The following is a 17,786-nucleotide window of genomic DNA, read 5'->3' on the forward strand; positions in this document are numbered from 1 at the left end:
TATTTAGTTTTTGTGACTCCCCTGTAAGTTTTTAGCTTGTGGTTACTCTTTTCTGTAAGTCTATTAGCCCATTACTATATCTTGAACCCATCCTACCGAAAACAAAAAATTTAAAAAAGAAAAAAAAACCTCTATATTTTCTTGCTTCCCTCACATTGGGGTGCAGGTGTCATTTTTGAAGTAGGGTTCCTTCTGGATATATGCCCAGGAGTGGGATTCCTGGGTCATATGGTAAGTCTATTCCTATTCTTTTGAGGAATCTCCATACTGTTTTCCACAGTGGCTTTCCTTGCTTCCCTCTCCCACTCTTAATGATTTAGATGTCTTCTTTTACAATTCTGTGTTTATTCTATTTGGAATTCATAGTAGTTATCACCTTTCCAGTTGTGAGTTTCTCATTTTTGTAGCATCCTTCTGCTTTTGTTTAGAGTAGACCTGTCAATATTTCTTTTAGCATGGGTTTAGTGTTGCTAAACTCTTAGCTTTTGCTTGTCTCCTTCTATTCTAAAGGATACCTTTGCTGGATAAGAGTATCCTAGGCTGCATCTGTTTTTCATTCAGGACTTTGAATATGTCTTGCCACTCCCTTCTGGCTTGTAGTGTTTGTGTAGAGAAATCAGCTGAGAGCCTTATGGGGGTTCCCTTGTAACTCACTCTTTGTTTTTCTCTTGCTGCCTTTAGGATCATTTCTTTATCCTTGACTCTGGCCATCTTGATTATGATATGTCTTGGTGTGGGTCTGTTTGGGTTCTTCCTGTTTGGGACCCTCTGAGCCTCCTGTACTTGGATATCTGATTCCTTCTTTAAGCTTGGGAAGTTTTCAGTCATGATTTCTTCAAAAACCTTTTCAATCCCCTTTGTTCTTTCTTCCCCTTCTGGGACCCCTATTGTGCAAAGATCGGCATGCTTTATATTATCCCATAGGTCCATTATGTTTCTTTCATTTGTTTTTATTTGTTTATCTTGCAGTTGTCTGATGGGGTGCTTTCTGTTGTCCTGTCTTCTAGGTCACTAATTCGTTCCTCTGCATTATCTAGTCTGCTTTGCAGAGCCTTTAGATCCATTCTCATCTCAGCCAATGAGTTTACCAATTCTACTTGGCTCTTCTTTATAGCTTCCATTTCACTTTTGACATATTTTATATCTCTAAACACTATCTCTTTTAGTTCATTCAATACTTTGATCACTCCGTTTTTGAAATCTTGATCTAGCAGGCTATCGATGTCTATTTCATTGATCGTTCTTTCAGGGGATTTCTCTTGTTCTTTTAATTGGGAGTGGTTCCTCTCCTTCTTCATCTTGCTCATCTCTCTCTGGCCCTGTGGCTTATGGAGTATCAGTTATCTATTGTGGTCTTTAAAAGAGTTTATTTATTTATCTATCTAATGCCTATGTAGGAATAAAACTTAAAAAATAAAAAAAAAGGAGAGAGAGAGAGAATTTTAAAAGAAGGGAGAAAAAAAGGTTTGAAAACAGTGTATAACCAATTATAGAAGCGCAGTTTGAATCAGGCTAGCATTCATCTTGAGATGTCTTTTTAAAGAAACCCTTAAAAAAAAAAAAAAGGAAAAAAGATCCAAAAACGATATTTGAAACGTATTTATAATCAATAACAGGAGACCAAAACCAAAAGAAATGAAAATGAAATCAGGTGGCTTTAAAATAAATAATAATAATAATATAACTACTTTAAGAGAAAAATTTAAAAGGAATTAAAACTAGAAGCATATACAATTGTTTAGAAAGTAGACATTAAAAAGGTAATAAAAATAGAACAGATAAAAAAGATGATAAAGAGCGAATTTTGAAAAAGGGGAGAAGAAAAGGTTTGAAAACAGTGTATAATGAATAATTGAAGAGTAAGTTGAAGCAGAATAGCAATCAGGCTGAGACATCTCTCAAAAAGTTTTAAAATAAGAGAAAAGAGGAAAAAAATATATTTGAAACCTGTGTATAAACAATAACAGGAGATCAAAACCAAGAGAAATAAAAATGATGACATGGATTTTTAAAAATAATATTATTTTAAAAGAAAAATTTAAAAGGTATTAAAACTGGGAGGATATATAATTGTTAAAAAAATAAAAATTAAAAAGGTAATAGAAAACACAACACGTAAAAACAGATTCAAGAAAAAAAAAAAAAGGGGGAGGGAGTGTTCTCCTGGAGACTGTGCTCTTAACGATAAGTCTTTCTGTCTTCGCCCTGTTTGGTGAGCTCGACTTGCTGTTTCCAGAGGCCCTCCTTTGGCGCCCTCATCTGTGCTGCTCCCAGTGCCTGTTGGCAAGCCCATCGCGCCCCCTCCCAGCACAGCGTTCCTGCGGGAAAGGCTAGGGGCCACACGCCGTCTCCCGGCGCTGGTCGCTCTGCAGCTCTGCAACGCCGTGCGCTCTGCCCCGGGATGGCGCTCCACAGGCGGGCCCAGGAAGACCGCAGAACAGCCCCGCCCCTGCTCCATGCCCAAACTCAGCTCCTTGTTTGTTCGGGCAGTGCGAACTTTGCGAGGCACCAGGGCGGAAGGATCCTGACTTGGGCTGCAAACAAGTCACTGTCTGGCCTCTGAGGGTGCCGAGCCCCCAGGCGTGGATTCAGGTTTCGCCCCCCGCCCCCACCTGGGTGCCAAGCGCCGGAGGATATGGCAGCTGCACCTGAGCCCTGCCTCTCCTTGCTGAAAACCTTCCGTGGGTTTTCAGAGATGGGGGTATGCACTCTTCCCCCCAGGGCACATCAGCCGTGCTGTTTTATGGAGGACCCAGGTTGTTCTGTCCTGTGCACCCACTCATCCACGTTGCGCAGCACCCTGCAGTCCCCTGGGGCTGCCTCAGTGCAGCTGTCCTCGTCCTCCACCCAGCTCAGGCAGCCTTTCGCAGCCCCCAGCTCCCGGCTCAGGTCTCAGGCTGGGTGTTGCAGGGACCCTCTGTGCCTGTTTAACTTAGTTCTGTCAGTCAAGGGCTGCTCTGTACAGATCCGAGCCTCGGAGTCTCCCCCTCTGTCTCGCTGGCCTCTCTATTGGAGAGGGGGAGACCCAGCGAATGAGCGCCAGTCCTCCTTTGCCGCTCCCTCCCCACGGGACCAGTCCTGCACTGTTATGCCTTTTCGTCTTCCTTTTTTCCTTTCTCCTACCAGATTTTTGGCATCTTTGTTCTGTCAGAGAGGACAATGTTCTGTCAGAGTTCCGCAGGTCCTCTGGTTGGCTGAGTGTGTCCGTGGATGTGAGTCTTGGTCTATCTGTGGGAGAGGGTGAGCTACGTGCATCCTACTACTCCGCCATCTTGGCCTCGGCCCTGTTTTACTTTTCTTAAAAGCACCTTTCATAACCTTTAAGTTTGCTTATGTATGTAAGTCAAAATTTATCTGCTCATATGTTTACTGTGTATACTCCTTAATATAAGTACCACAAGGCTGGTGACTTGGTCTGTCTTGTCACCACTGTGTCATCTCAGCACTAAGAAAAATGGCAAAAACCAGGCACTCAATACATATTAAGAGGCAAGAAGGAGCAGAAAGGCCTCTAAGATATGTGAATATATGGAGGCAAAGAACTGCGTCACATCACTCTACAGAGGGACAACCATAAAATTAAACTGGCATAAAATTAAACACATAAATAAATTTAGGAACACCCCCCCCAGAAGGCTGCATGGTATAATGCAGAGATTGCCAATTTCAGATTCCAGATTAGAATCATCTGTAAGAGCTTTGCAAAATTTCAGTTCCAGGCCACACTAAATCAATGAAATCAGAATCTCTTGAGAATGGGAGCCAAGGATCTATCATTAAAGTTCCCCAGGTGATCCAACCATGCAGCAGAGGTTGAGAATCACTGAGGAAATGAAACCCAGACTTCGGAGCTGTACATACTTGGGTGTACATCTTGGGCAAGTTACTTAACCTCCCTAAGCCCCAAAGTCCTTATCTACAAAATGGGAATAATAAACACCTCCTAGAGCTGTTGTTAAGATTGAGATTACACATAAAGTTCTCAGTAAATGTTAATTCCTCCCAGGGAAAACCTCATGAAATCCTCATTGCTCAGTGATAAATGCTGATTCAGTCCTCGATTCATATCTTTCTTTGTTACTTGATTATTAAATTGAACATTTGCAATGGAGGAGTTTAGAAACAGTAATTTTTTCACTCTCCTAACAAGATAATGCCTGAAGCTGTATCTATTTTAAATCCAGGAATAACTAAACTGTGAAGGGAAATCTAGCTGATTATTTATACTAGTGATTCTCAAACGTGGCTGCAGGTTAATCACCTAAGAATCTTTTCCAAAAATACCATTATTAAATGTCCAGACCTTGTCCAAACCACTTGAATCAGAATCCCTGGGGTAAGTCCAGGGCATCAGTAATTTTTAAAAATCCCAATGAACAGTGATTTTAAAAAACAGGACTGAATAGCACTGATTTGCACTAATGATATCCCATGCTAAGTGCACATCCAAGGCATTCTGGGAGCTCTTAAAAAATAGATTGAATCCAGAACCCCATCATGACTTACCGAGAATCTGTGGAGGTGAAGCCTATCATTCTGCAAAGCTTCACAAAACTCTCCAGATTATCCTGATGCAAATCCACTGGGAACCACTACTTTATACCATGCATTTACTCTCCCTGTTGTCTACCAGAAAACGTCGTCTAGAACTTTCACTGGCCTCCCATGCCAAGCCTGACCAGTTGCTTTTAATCACTAATGGAAGCAACAAATCACAGTAAGTTTCAATTTTACAGATCATTGGTGATCCTGTTCACGTGCAGCCCCTTGACCCACATCATTTACCATACACTGTGCCCAGAACTGGCTATGTGGTCCATTGGCCTTTCCAACCAAATCCCTCTAACAGGCTGCCTGGGAAGGGCAAAATGGAAGCATATTACTCTCCAAGGCTCATTTCCCTTTACGACATACTCTAATGCCAGGACAAGTTAAATGAATATCACTGGTCAGATGAATCTGAATGAAATTCAAGTTGTTTTCTGGACCTAGAAGCACTGGTAGGTTTGCTTCCATCAGAGAGCTAACAAAATCAGAGGAAACAGAGATAATGCCTGAGTTAGAAGCACGTCCAAACTCCACCTAGACTCCACAGTAGGACCCACAGAAAATGATTTTAGGGGAGTCAATCAGTACACATATCACCATGGCTGCAGTACCAGGCAGATGACAAGAGCAGCATTTAAACAACCAGGCACAAATTTAGGCTTATTAAGTATATTAACTCATGTGATCTTCATAAGAACCCTATCATGCAGGTACTGTTATTCCTATTTCATGGATAAAGAAACAAAGGCACATGGAGGATAAATAATTTACCCAAGGACATGTAGCTAGTAGGTGGCAGTTTCTGAACCCATGCAATTTGCTCCAGTCCATTATCTTATTTACTCTACTACAATGTAGATGATTGATGGTCAACGTCTTAAAAAAAAAAAGTTGATGTCTGCAGGAGAAACTGGAGATCAGACTCTGTGTACCCTGGGCAAGTTACTTAACCCCTCTGAGCCTATTTTTGCATCTGAAAAATAGACATAACAATAGTACCTGACTCACTGCGTTGAGGTGACAATTAAACGAGATTATGCATGTGATGTGTTTACAACAGTGCCTGGCACTTTGAAGACCTGTCAGATGTTATTTGCATCATACTATAGCCCGAAGGGGTCAGGGAGAAATAACAGCCCATGAAACTGCAACTCTCCCCTGACTACCTCAGATATGTAGATCCTGTAGATTCCCATTTCATCAGATCCAATATGAGCTGCAGGAATAAAAGATAAACAACACTTAAGAACTGCCACTGTGACAAACCCCCAGCCGATCCAGTCCAAGATTAGGAGTCAGCATGAAAATGGAAAGCTCTGTTTGCTATGGTTGCTACAGTTTGGCGCTTTTTAGCACACATACTCAATTATGAAGCTGTATAAATGTAACCACACCAGGAGCCAGACCTCCAAGTAGCTGCAAACTGCGGTGGACTTCGGTTTGACTGGAAAACATGTCACAGGAGACGACACTGTCCGGTGGTAAAGGTCAGCCTTCCTCAGGCACATCTGTAAAAACAAAAGAGAAACAAAATGAGAATTCAAAAACAGGTAACATCCATTACGTGCTTGCTATTGTGTTAAATGTTTTCTATGTATTACCTCATCTACTAAACTTTACAACATCCTTCCAAGCCTGAACTTCCCCACTGGAAACCACAACCCCACTGGGATGATCTCATTTTATGTTCATGACTCCACATCTCAAATGGGCACTCAGTACTGCCTAGCAATCCAACTCCATCTCCCTAGTGAGTTCACTTTCCCACTCTTCAGAGGGACCCTCACATGTGTTTCCTCCCTGTTCTAACAGATCTATTCCCTGCTCCCCTGCTGCCCTAACTCTCAGCCAATGACCACCTTCACACACAGATGGGGCCTCTACCACCTACCTGCACCTGCACCCGTTTTTTCGGCTTCCCCTCTAGTCACAATGTAGTATCATTTCCTGCCCATTTTAAAGCCAACTACTCACCTGCTCTGGAGTTTCCTCCCCTCAGTTATTCAAATATTTCTCCCTTTCTATGAGTTCAATCCCACTGGCATATAAGCATATTCTGAATTTCTCTGTCTTAAAAACAAAATTCCACTTGACCTTAAGGCCCCATCTATTGCACTAAAGTTGTTCTTGTTAAAATGATTAAAATCCTCCTAATTGCCAAACCATCTTGCATGGTAGCACTCACCATGGCTGACCACCAGCTCCCTCTCGTTTTAGCTTCCCTTTCTCTTTTCTCTATCCACTTTCCACCTAGGTAGTTCCACCCAGTCCCTTAGTTTAAATACCACCTATATGGTGACCACTCCAAAGGCCAGTTCTAGCCCTAACACCCTCCAGGACTTCAGCTTCAAATTTCCAATGGCCTGTTTGATGCCTCAACTTAAAAACCTACTAGGTGACTTATGTACATTTTACCACTAAATAAATAAATAAATAAATCCACCAAGCGATTGACAGATGGAGAGAGGGATCGAGAGATGCATAGATCTGTGAAAAAACAAGTGCAACTAAATGTTAATGGTAGGGTCTAGGTGGTGGGTGTATGGAGTTCCCTATAAAATTCTTTTTAACTATATTGTTCATATGTTGCATCTTGGAAAAAACCTACTAGGCATCTCAAACCTAAGATACCCAAAACATAATTCTCGACTCCACCTATTCCAAAAATGAAACCTAACTCACCTACAGTTTTCCCCATCTCATTAAACAGCAAGGCAAAACCCCAGAACTCAGCCTTGACTGGCTCTCTCCCGCCTGGAATGTAAGTCCGTGAAGGAGGGACCTTGCCTATCTTGTTCATAGATATTTTCAGCTTCTAGAACAGTCCTGGTACACAGGAGGTGTTTAAAAATAGCTGTGGAATTAATCATGAATTAATGCCCTGTTTCTCTCTGGGCCACTCAGCCTGTAGTAGAGAATAACCTTTGTTTTTACTGGCCCGTCATGCGGCAAGCAGAACGAGTTTGGACTCGGCAACAAACCCTCACTGGTCCTTGAGTGAGAATGGAGCTCCTGGCCTCCAAACCTCCTCAGCCCAGGAAGCAGGGACCATGAGCTAGCACCTGACTATGGCTTCTTACCAATCACAGCAGTTCCACGCGCTTCAGCGAGAGTTCAAGGTCTTTCTTTACCACAGAGCCAAAGCGCTCCCTGTCCCAAACCTGTCACGCACAGCACCCACACGTGTGGCAGCACGGCGCGGCACCACCCCGCCCTGGCTGTCTCTGCCGGAGGCTGCGGCGCGCTCTGGCCTCACCCTGCCCAGGGCCCACCCGAAACCTGCCCAGGGGGCCTCTCTGTGGCTGGGGCCCCAGCCCACACCTTTCAGCCCCTGGGCATCAGCGGCATCTGCCTCTTCAAGACTATTAGGTGGGCCCAAGTCTGCCCTCTCACACCCCGGCGCGGACGCCCCTCAACTCCCCGCCCCGGCCCCCAATATCTCTCCTCACCTGGCCCTGCCGCACCCAGCCTCGCCCGAACCGCCCCACCCGCCAACCGCCCACCTCGCGAGTTGGGTTCTCAGGCCCACGGGTCCTGCGGGATCGGTGCCATCCAATCCTGGCGGCTCCTGCGAGCCTGCGCACTGGAGCCTCACTCTGCGCCTGCGCCCCCTGCTGCCAGGCCGGAGGTGGCAGTGCTTCCCCCTGCTGGCCCTCCGAAGCACTGCAAAGGTCTCCTCGGATCCAGTGGTGGATTCCCTGCGGCTGCCCTGGATCACCGCCCTGTCTCTGTCTCCTCCCAAGCCAGGCTCATAATGCCAGCAACTCTCTGAGCCATGCCCACATCCTCAACCACTGAGGACTGTGTTCTCTTGGGGTGATCGCCTGGTTCACACCTGCCTCTAAGTGATCTGACAGCCTGTTCCCAGAAAGGGCAGGGCCATGGGCCGAGCCCACTAGCACCAACCATGGGGGACCCACAACATGCAGGACTCTTACTGGCTTTGGCGGTTTCAGCTTCTGCCGCCACCTCCTCTTCCGAGCTCTCCCAGCTGCTAATGGGGTCTGACACACGGGTCTTCTTGGCCTACAGCGCTACATCTTCCTCCGCCTTCCACTTCTGGCCAATCTCCGAGGTTCTGCAAGACAAGCGTGACTGGCTATCCCAACCACGTGACAAGGACAACCCCAGGAGAGTTGAAAAGGAAGATTTTCCCACATCCTCTCTGACCCAAAAGGAAACACGCAAATAAGAGTTTAAACAGCGATGAAAGACAGTGTAGGTACAATTTTGCGTTCTGTATTTTCACTCATTTCTCGTGTTTTTACAATTGTCTTTTAGTCTTCAAAACAATCAGGAAAGATGGAAAACACGTAACACCAGCAGCTAACCATCACTGAGCAGTTAAGGCTGGCACTGCAGACACCTGACACAACCATGGGGCTCCTCCCTGTAGAACTTGTGGCACCCACAGTGCCCTCTTTCTGGAAGAGTCTGCCCAGGTCCCTCTTGTCTTCAGGCCTCAACTCCATTACAGCCTCCTTCAAGAGGCCCTCCCTGATCACCTCCCCCTCCCCAAGACATCTCTGCCCCACCATCCTGTTTCACTTTCTTCAGAGCGTTTTTCTCCCTCCTGGTATTTTACCTACTTCCTGCTCGATGCCCCCACTACACAGTCAGGCTCCAGGGGGGCTGGCAGGAACCTTCTCTACCCACTACAGCCCCTGAGTGCACAGCACGAGTCTCACGGCTAAGTGACTTGCCCAGGGTGAAAGAGAAAGTCTGCAGCTCTGCGCAGGATAAGCACCCAGGTGGCTGGGTTGCCAGGACTTTCATGTATCATCTTCTCTGACCCCAGCTTCCCAACCCCGAGGGAGTCTCTGTCGACCCTTGTTCTCCAGCTGGGACAGACGTTGGCCTGCCACAGTTTGGGATGTGCTGCTCAGTCCCTTGTTCCCAGGAAGGCCACCTGTTGGGAATCTTCTGCAAATACAGGTTTCATTTATTACGCCTATCAGTTCTTTCTGCCTCTCTCCTCCCAACAAATGTAAGTTTGACAAAGGCAGAGATTTTTCTCTGGTTTGTTCCCTGCTATATCTAGCTCACAGTAGGTGCTCAATATACAGGGGTGGGGGTGGGGGATATATCTCCAATGGCCAGGTTTAGCACTTTCGGTACTATTATTATCCTCATTTTACAGATGTAGACAGACTTGGGGAGGCCAAATTTGTCCAGGGTCCTATAGCTTGTTGCTCGGTTTGAACTACTAGGCCAGAAACGATGAGGCTAGGCTGGCTCTGGTGGGTGTCCCATAGAAGGGGCCAGGGGCAGGGAGGGGTGTGTGGTGCGGCTCACTGAAGCAGTTCTCTGGGGAAGGAAGTGCTGTGCAAACCCCTAGACACCTGGACAAGACGGAGAGGGTCTGGGAGAGGAAGTGGGGGTGTGCCCTGTGCTCCCTCAGCAGCAGAGGAGAGCTAAGCCCTGAGGGCTGCCAGGGCTCTCCCCTGGAAGCTGGGGTCCCTTTCACACCATTGCCTGCCTTTGTTTACACACCTCTGATGACAGGGAACTGACTGCTCCACTGTAGTCTCATCATTTTTGGAGTGCTCTCATGACAAACTGCTTACGCTCAGAAGCTGAAACCTGCCTTCCTAAAGATAGATACGCATGGGTCCCACTTCAGTCTCTCAGGCCCAGAGAACATTCCACTCCCTTTGTCCTCAAAGATGTGCAGACCGTGGTCCCTCACTTGCCCCTTTGCCATTTCTTTTCCATCCTGACAACTCAGGATTCACTATCCCTCCTCATGGGACATGACTGCAGGTCCTTCACTCCCCGAGCTGGCTGTGGTCAGGTCAGTTCATGGAGAGAACAATTATCCCCTCCTTCATTCTCAAACCATTCCTCTGTTGATACACCCTTGGATCACTCCCCTTTCCTTGTTTTACAAGTTTCACAGGCATTCCACATCCAACATGTCCTTGAAATCTTTCCTTTCAAATTAGGTTTCTTCCTTTCAAGTGTACAAGCCAGACACTGGGAGTCACTAGGCTGCCTTTCCAAACCACCCACAGACACTGGTCTCATCCTCTACCATTCCTGGAATCTACCGTCTACTCCTCTGTTACTCCTGTCTCAAGCCCCATCAGCTCTTGCCTGGATGATGTTATCCGCCTAGTCACGCCATGCTGCAGAGTGCAGCACCGCTGTCCACTTCGCCCTTCGGCTGCCTCCACTGCTCTTGGGGCAAAGACGTAACCTCTCCCCATAGATGATCAGGTCTTGCACCGGGTGGGCTCTGCCAACTGTCCAGCCTCATCCGTACCACGCCTGAGGCTACAGGCCTCAGCACCCACAGTTCCCTCTGCAAGGTAGACTCCACCAGCCTCTCCACAGCTACTGCCTAGTTCACTCCCCTACTCCCTGCAGCTCTCAGATCAAAGGTCACCTCAAGGAAGCCTCCCCTAAAACCCCAGATGAGGCTAAGCTCACCTGTTCCTGTGGTTTGGGCACCAGGCACCTCTTTCGCACTCCTCACTACTGTGGTCATTTTACACTCATGCGTTTCACCCTTTGAGGCATGCTTACCTCCCGGACTCCACTGTCAGCTCCAAGGAAGAAGGAACCATGTCTGTCTCTCTCATGACAATGGCTCTGTACTTAGAACGGAGCCTGGCATTCAGTAGGCACTCAACAAATGCTTACTGATTTAATGAATAGTAAGCTGCAGAGAAGCTTCTGTCCTTAAGAGACACTGATCACAGCTCTGTGTCCTCTCCCACTACCAGACACCCGTATCTGCGATCTGGCTTCCTGGAGGTGATAACAGTACCTACAGTGGCCTGTGGGGACAGATCTTAGCCCAGAGTGCATCCTAGTTGATTCCAAGCTGGTAGCTTGGGATGTCCGTACACGACAATTTCAGCCAGGTGACTTACTGTTGCCAGTGTGTATAGGTGTCCAGAAGGGTTATAGGCTGAGTCATGAAACTTTTCTGCAGAGAAGTAAAGAGAAAGCAGCAATTAACCCCCAAGCACAGTTAAGGGTCCTCCTTATTCTCCCTGGGCCCCACTCTTAGGACCTCATGACCAGCCCAGGTGGGTGAGAAGGTGGTCTTCATGCTCTGGGAAATATGTCTGCACGGCCCTGCCAGTACCACCCAAACCTTCCAGAGACAAGCATGGGAAATATTTCCAGCTAAAACCTTTTACACTAAAACACTGGTGAGAAGTATTTTTGAGAGAAGTTGGTTGTTCCAGAGAGAGTTGGAATGTTCCAGGCTAGCATTTATCCAGTCCCCCGTCTCCAGGGCACTTTCCAGGTTTTGGGGCCACATGACAGGGCTTTTCCACTCCCTGACCTTCCGAAAGGCTTTCCAAGGCCAGTCTGGTCAATCTCCCCAGGACAGTAAGAACCACAGTCCAGACACCCGAGGCAATCCAGGTGACACAGCTGTAGTCCACTCATCTACTGGGAAGAGACTGGAACCAAATGATACCAATCCTTTGGGAGAAGCAGAGGCCTATGAAGCCAAGATCAGAAGCCTACTCTCTCTGTAAATGTCAAGAACCTGGGGTGCCAAGTGCCCCAAGGAGGCTGAATGAGTAATGTGGGGCGAGGGCAGTGTCAGGGATCTGGGCAGAGTGGCGGAGGGTGCACTTGGAGTCAGGCAGAGTGCCTCTGTTAACTGGATGGGCCAATCTCTTCACCCCTTCAAACTTCATGTTTCTTTTTGGTAACATGAGGACAACAGCAGTACCCACCTAACACGAGACAATCTAGTCAGTGCCCCCAGTATGAGCCAGTAACACTGAGACTTCAAGGGTCAGTTTCACTCTTCTTGGGGCCCAGGCATACTGGCCTCCTCAGTGCCCCTCAAAAACATCAGGCCACCCCGCCTCCATCAGGGCTCGCCATTCTTTCTGTCTGGAATGCTCTTTCCTGCCAAAGGCTCACTCCCTCACTTCCTCCAGGTCTCTGTTCAAATGTCACCTTCTCAGTGGGGCTTCCTGATCACCCCATTTATAATTTAACCCTGACATTCCTTATTTTCCCTACCTGCCTTATTTTTACAGCTAGCAGCTACTATCACCTGATCACTGTATCATTAACTTTTTAAAAACTCAGCCATCTGTCTGCTTCTGCTATAATGTATGCTCTATGAGAGGCCTGTATGCCTAGACAAATTCCCCAAAGAATATGGGTACTGCCTCTTGCCCCCTGCAGCTATTAAGTGATGTAACTGGAGTAAGAAGGGCAACTAAGGTCCAAAGAGGATTGGGAAAGGCATAGATAATGTTTTAGGGCCCATCACACTTTAGTCTCTCCAGGAGGTCCTGAGAGCAAGCCAGAGCATACACCACAGCTAAAGGGATACCGCCAGCTTAGGTCAATAGCCACCATACCAGCTAAAAACCTTCCAGGGGCTGACCACTGCTCTTCAGGTGAAGACCAAAGTGCCCACAGTAAGGTCCAGCCAGCTCCCTGCCTCTCTTCTCAGGGACCTGTATCACCTTTGTACTCCACACTTAGGCCACAAAGAACTTTCCAGAGAAAAGTACAAAGGCAACAATTTCCCTCCCACCACAGGGCATTTGCACCTCCCTTCTCTCAGATCTCAAAGCAACATCCACTTCCTCAGGAACACAGTCCTGGATATCCCTGACAGGGGCAATCTGCCATCCCCGTGTCTCTCATTCTTGGCACTTAATGGAGTGTTAACTGTACAGTTACTTTTGTGATTCTTTGATTTATGTCTATCTCCCTTACCAGATTTAGACTAAACTCCAGGAGGGCTGGGGACCCCCGCTTACCATTCTATCACCAGCACCCTGAACGCCAGACTAACAGTTGCTGAGAGAATGGATGGGGTAAATAATGACTGCACCACAAGTTCGAATCCCAAAGCTGTCCGACTCAGTACAGAAGAGCTGCTAAGGCCTGAGCTCCACCTCAATTAAGGGGCCAGAAGCCCCTTCTCGGAATGGCGCTCTTTCGCCGCTCCAGGGCTGGTCGCAATCCACCCTTCAGACGCGCAGCAACCTTCTCACCCTAGGGGGCCGCGCCGAGCCACGTGGCCCAAGACTTCGAAACTTTAAACCGCCGCTCCCAGGAAGCGGATGGAGGTAGGGGCGCGGGAGTGACGAAGCCCTGCGCCTGGGATCTCACGTCCGGCTCGCCCACGGCACAGCTGGGGAAACCGAGGCTCAGAGGACCTGTGGGCAGAGGCTGAGGCTCCTTCGGCTCCCCTGGCCGCGTCCCGGCGCACCGCGGGATCCGGCTCTGGGCGCCCGCCAGGCCGCCAGGGGAGGGGGCGCAGGCCGTCTCTCTCCAGATCTCGCACGCGGCCCTCACACACGGCACGCTCTGTCCCTTCACTTCCCGCGCCGCGCGCACACAGCCCGCCCGCAGCACATGCTGGTGGATCAGCGGCTCCCGCCGCTTCCCGGCCTCGGCCACGCCCGCGACCCCCAGCAGGCTGGCTTACCTGCACGCCCCACTCAGTCCCCGCCCGCCATTTCCCGCTTGCCCTTAGACCTCGCGCGTCCCACTGCCGGCTCCTCCTCCGCTCCGGCCGCGTTGCATGCCGGGACGTGTAGTCTTACCTCCAGGCGTGGCTGGCCCCGCCCCGGCCCGTGAAAGGGGCGGAGACACGGAGGACAACGAGACCTCCCATTGGCGGGGGAGGACGTGGCCCGACTCGAACCCGCCCCCTGGGCCGGCCGTGATTTGAATGACTCCCTCTTAAGATCCTTCAGGCTTACTCCTTCAAGGAATTTGTCTTCCACTTAGAAGTCTGACAGCTTACTCATCTCTGAATTTCCTAATCTGCATCTCTCTCTAGACCCGAACTTTCGGTTACCCACTCATTTACTCATTTCACAGATTTTTTTAGAACCCATGAGCTATTTGTCGTCATTCATTCACTGTACAAATCCTTATTGAGCACCATACTTTGGGCTAGCGCTTGGCTAGAATTGGGGGATAAAAAGTTGAATAAGACCTGGGAGCTGCTCTCAAAGATCACAGGGCAGGAGAGAGACAATCGGTAACCAAGAAACTATGGTTCAGTGTCTTTCTGTGCATTGTCCGGCACAGGCACAGCCTATGGGAGCAGGAAGGAGGGGCCCCTAACCCCAAGAGACATCTAAGCTGATGCTTAAAGATGGAGTAGGAATTTCTAGGTGCAGAAGAGAGGACTGGCATTCCAGGCAGAGGGCACTGCATGAGTACAGAGAGGAGAAACCACCCTGGTACAGGCTGGGAAACACAAACATAAAACCCAGTCTGTACTGCTGGGCTGTAGAGTTGGGGGGAAGAGGGAAAGAGTGAGGGCACAAAAGGATGGAGAAGTTAACAGGGCCTATAGCACCCCCTTCTGCCAGAAGAGTTTGCACTTTGTTCCAAGGCAATATAGATTCTGACTGGTTTTATGCAGGAGGGTGACCTGGGTGTGTGTTTTTAAAAGACTGCCATGACCAAAGCATGGAGGATGGATTTGTGGAGAACAAAGCCAGACATGAGGGTGCTGTGGCTGTGGTGGGGAGGTTGGGAGGGAGAGGGTGAGCTAGGCTGGGGAGCATATGAATCACCGGTTCTCAACTTCGTGGACCCACTGATAAGCTAAAGACAACATGAACAACCTAGCTTTTGCTGTAGAAAAGTTTGAAGGTGTCCAGACCCATAACGTTTTCCATCCAATTTTAGGACACATACCTGAACCTCCTAGAGTTAGGAACTGCTGCTCCAGGAAGAAACAGGGACAGGACCAGGTGACTGTTGGGATGTGGTGAGTGAGGAAGAGGGAGCAGACTAACCTACATTCAGCTATTTAGCTAATATTTACTGAGGACCTACTATTGGGGATAGAACTCTCTCTAGCCCAACAGAGTTTACAGTCTAATCTGGGAGACACAAACTAAACAAACAGTCATACAAATACATTGTTACAAACAGTAAGTGCAGAAAGGAAAAGGGTAGTGTTTTCTTATGGAATTGTAGAGCGTTTAAAAGCCATGCTGGAGCCATAGGACTTGGGCTCAAACTCCAGTTTTGCCTCAGTAACCAGGTGACCTGGGGTACATTACATAACTTCTCTGTGCCTTAGTTTCTTCACCTGTAAAGTAGAGATAATTATCATTTCTAGCTCACAGGGTTGTCACGAGGAGTAAATCAGTGCTAAGCAGAAATGCACAGAAGAGTTGCAAAGGAAAGTGCTGTGCTGGTGTGTGTGTTACCATTAGTGTGGAAGCATTTGACAGGAAGGAGGGTTCAATCTCTTCTTAGGGGTTAGGGAAGGATTCCCTGAGGAAGTGATATTTGTGAGGAAATCTGAATGATGTGCAAGAGAGGATGGGGTATGGGGGGAATCCTAGGCAGAAGAAAGAACCCATGCAAAGGGCCTGAGGCAGAAGGTACAACTGAGAGAAGAGGCAAGAAAAGGCCTTTCTAGTAGAACCCAGAGGGAGAGCAGGGATTAAGGGAGTGTAGAAGGTGAGCATAGACAGATTCCACATTAAGGATCTTTCTCTTCATCTTCAGAGTGATAGGAAGCCACTGACAGCGTAGGCCTAAGAAGGACAGGAAGACATTTGCATGTTAATGTGACCTGTGTGAATGCCTAGTAGAAAGTGAAGTGTGTGTATGAGTAGATGCAAGACAAGTTAGGGTCAGGGGTGCAAGCAGGCATCTGGGGAGAACATCATGGGGGAGGTGCTGGTAGCAGTGCAGCTGGACAGCGGTGGAAGATTCCAGTCATCAGGAAATAAAATCATCATAGTGATACGTAGGAATGGAGGGTAATGGAGAGGGAGTGTCAGGATGGATTCTGAGGTTTCTGGGCAAACAGGCAGGCAGTGGGTTTCACTGAGACAGGGGAAACTGGATCGGGTTGGGGGCGGGTGAGTGCGAAGAGGAGGGTGTGGGGAGGGGAGTGAAAAGCGCAAGTTCCACTTCAGACATAGTGAACTCGAAAGGCCTTTGGGACACTGCGTGTAGATGTTGAGTAGGCACGTGGAGGCCTGGGTTTGGACACACATGAGGATGGGAAGTTGTCAGCAGAGAGATGATCATGAGAATGAGGGCTGGATTGCCCAGAGAGATGAACTTGGAAAGAAAAGAGAAGGCGCCCCAGGATGGAGCTCGGAGGCACACCCACAGATTAGGGCTGTGCAAATGAGGATACACCTGCAGAGGCTGAGAAGGAGGGACTGAGAGGTGGGAGAAAACCCAGGAGAGTGGGCGTAGGGAAGGAAATGAACGGAAGGAAGCCAAGAGTATCAGGAAAGTGAGAGGAGTCAATGGGGAATGCTCTGAGAGTTGGGTAGGATGAGGATGGAACCACCAGCTTTGGTTCATGACAGGCATGGGGACTGTTGGTGGCTTTAAGGAGCGTTGTTCTGCAGTGATCAGTACATATATGTAAACTAAAAAAAATACGTGCAGTATATTGTATATATGTATTTACATGCAATGTAATGTATATGTGCAGTCAAACTGTAATAATTCTAATAAAACTGAAAAAGGAAACAAAACTCATAAAAATAAAGGAGTGCTGTTTCTGCTGAGTGATGGAGAGCGTCAGATGGCAGTGGTCTGACTGCAAGGGATGAAGGAGGCAGTGGGTCTTTTGAGAAGAATTTGTGTGAAGGGGAGGAGAGAGACGCTGTGATGGGGTCAGTGTCTGTGTTGGGGGGAGGCACGTTAAAAGGTGGGAGAGACCTGAGTTTGTCTTCAGGCTGATGGCAGATCAAGGGGAGAGACTAATTAAGGGTGTGGGAAATAGGGGCGATAGTCAGCGAGCGAGGACCACGAGCACGTGCCGGGGGTGGGATCAGGCCGTGGGTGGAGGGGTGGTCTGGGAAAGGAGGAGGGATGACTTCTCTCGAACCAAAAGAAGGAACAAAGAGAGGATGCGTGCAGATGAAGATGTAGGTTTGTAGTGGGATGTTAAGAAGATTTCATCTTGAGCTGCTATTTTTTTCTGCCAAGTGAGAGGCAAGGTCTTCTGCTGAGAGCAAGGAAGAGGTGGTGAGGAGTTTGAGGGAAGGAGGGGAGTCTGCATTCAGAGACTTGAGGAGCAAACTTGCCCACGAAATCCCCAACTGCCTGACAGTGTTGACAACCCAGTTGGTTGTGGTCAGTAGATGCTGTGTGTCCTGTCAACTGGGTGATTTTGCCCACCATGGCTCACCTGCCCATGTGCAGGCAGGGGAAAATACTTAGTGGGGTTTACCCAGGCCCAGGGCTGTGCCAGATGGTTAGGGGGAAAGGGCACAGGGATCTAAAGTTTTGGGAAA

The 17,786-nt window shown here is 48.2% G+C and overlaps 1 protein-coding gene across 5 annotated transcripts in view; it reads right to left on the bottom strand.

The window, feature by feature from the left end:
* Positions 1-14,060, bottom strand: part of LOC105099862 (tyrosine-protein phosphatase non-receptor type 20) — a 91,441-nt gene extending 77,381 nt beyond the window's left edge. The window contains exons 1-5 of one of the 5 annotated variants that reach the window (XR_838128.3): positions 13,976-14,060; positions 11,427-11,482; positions 8,487-8,626; positions 5,955-6,056; positions 4,955-5,764 (exon numbers count right to left, since the gene is read on the bottom strand). The gene's annotated coding sequence lies outside the window, so the exon portion shown is untranslated. The other 4 variants (XR_838127.3, XM_064475960.1, XR_838126.3 and 1 more) reach the window with 4 other exon arrangements.
* Positions 14,061-17,786: the final 3,726 nt, after the last annotated feature.

This window comes from Camelus dromedarius, chromosome 18 (assembly GCF_036321535.1).
Source record: "Camelus dromedarius isolate mCamDro1 chromosome 18, mCamDro1.pat, whole genome shotgun sequence".
NCBI lineage: Eukaryota > Metazoa > Chordata > Mammalia > Artiodactyla > Camelidae > Camelus > Camelus dromedarius.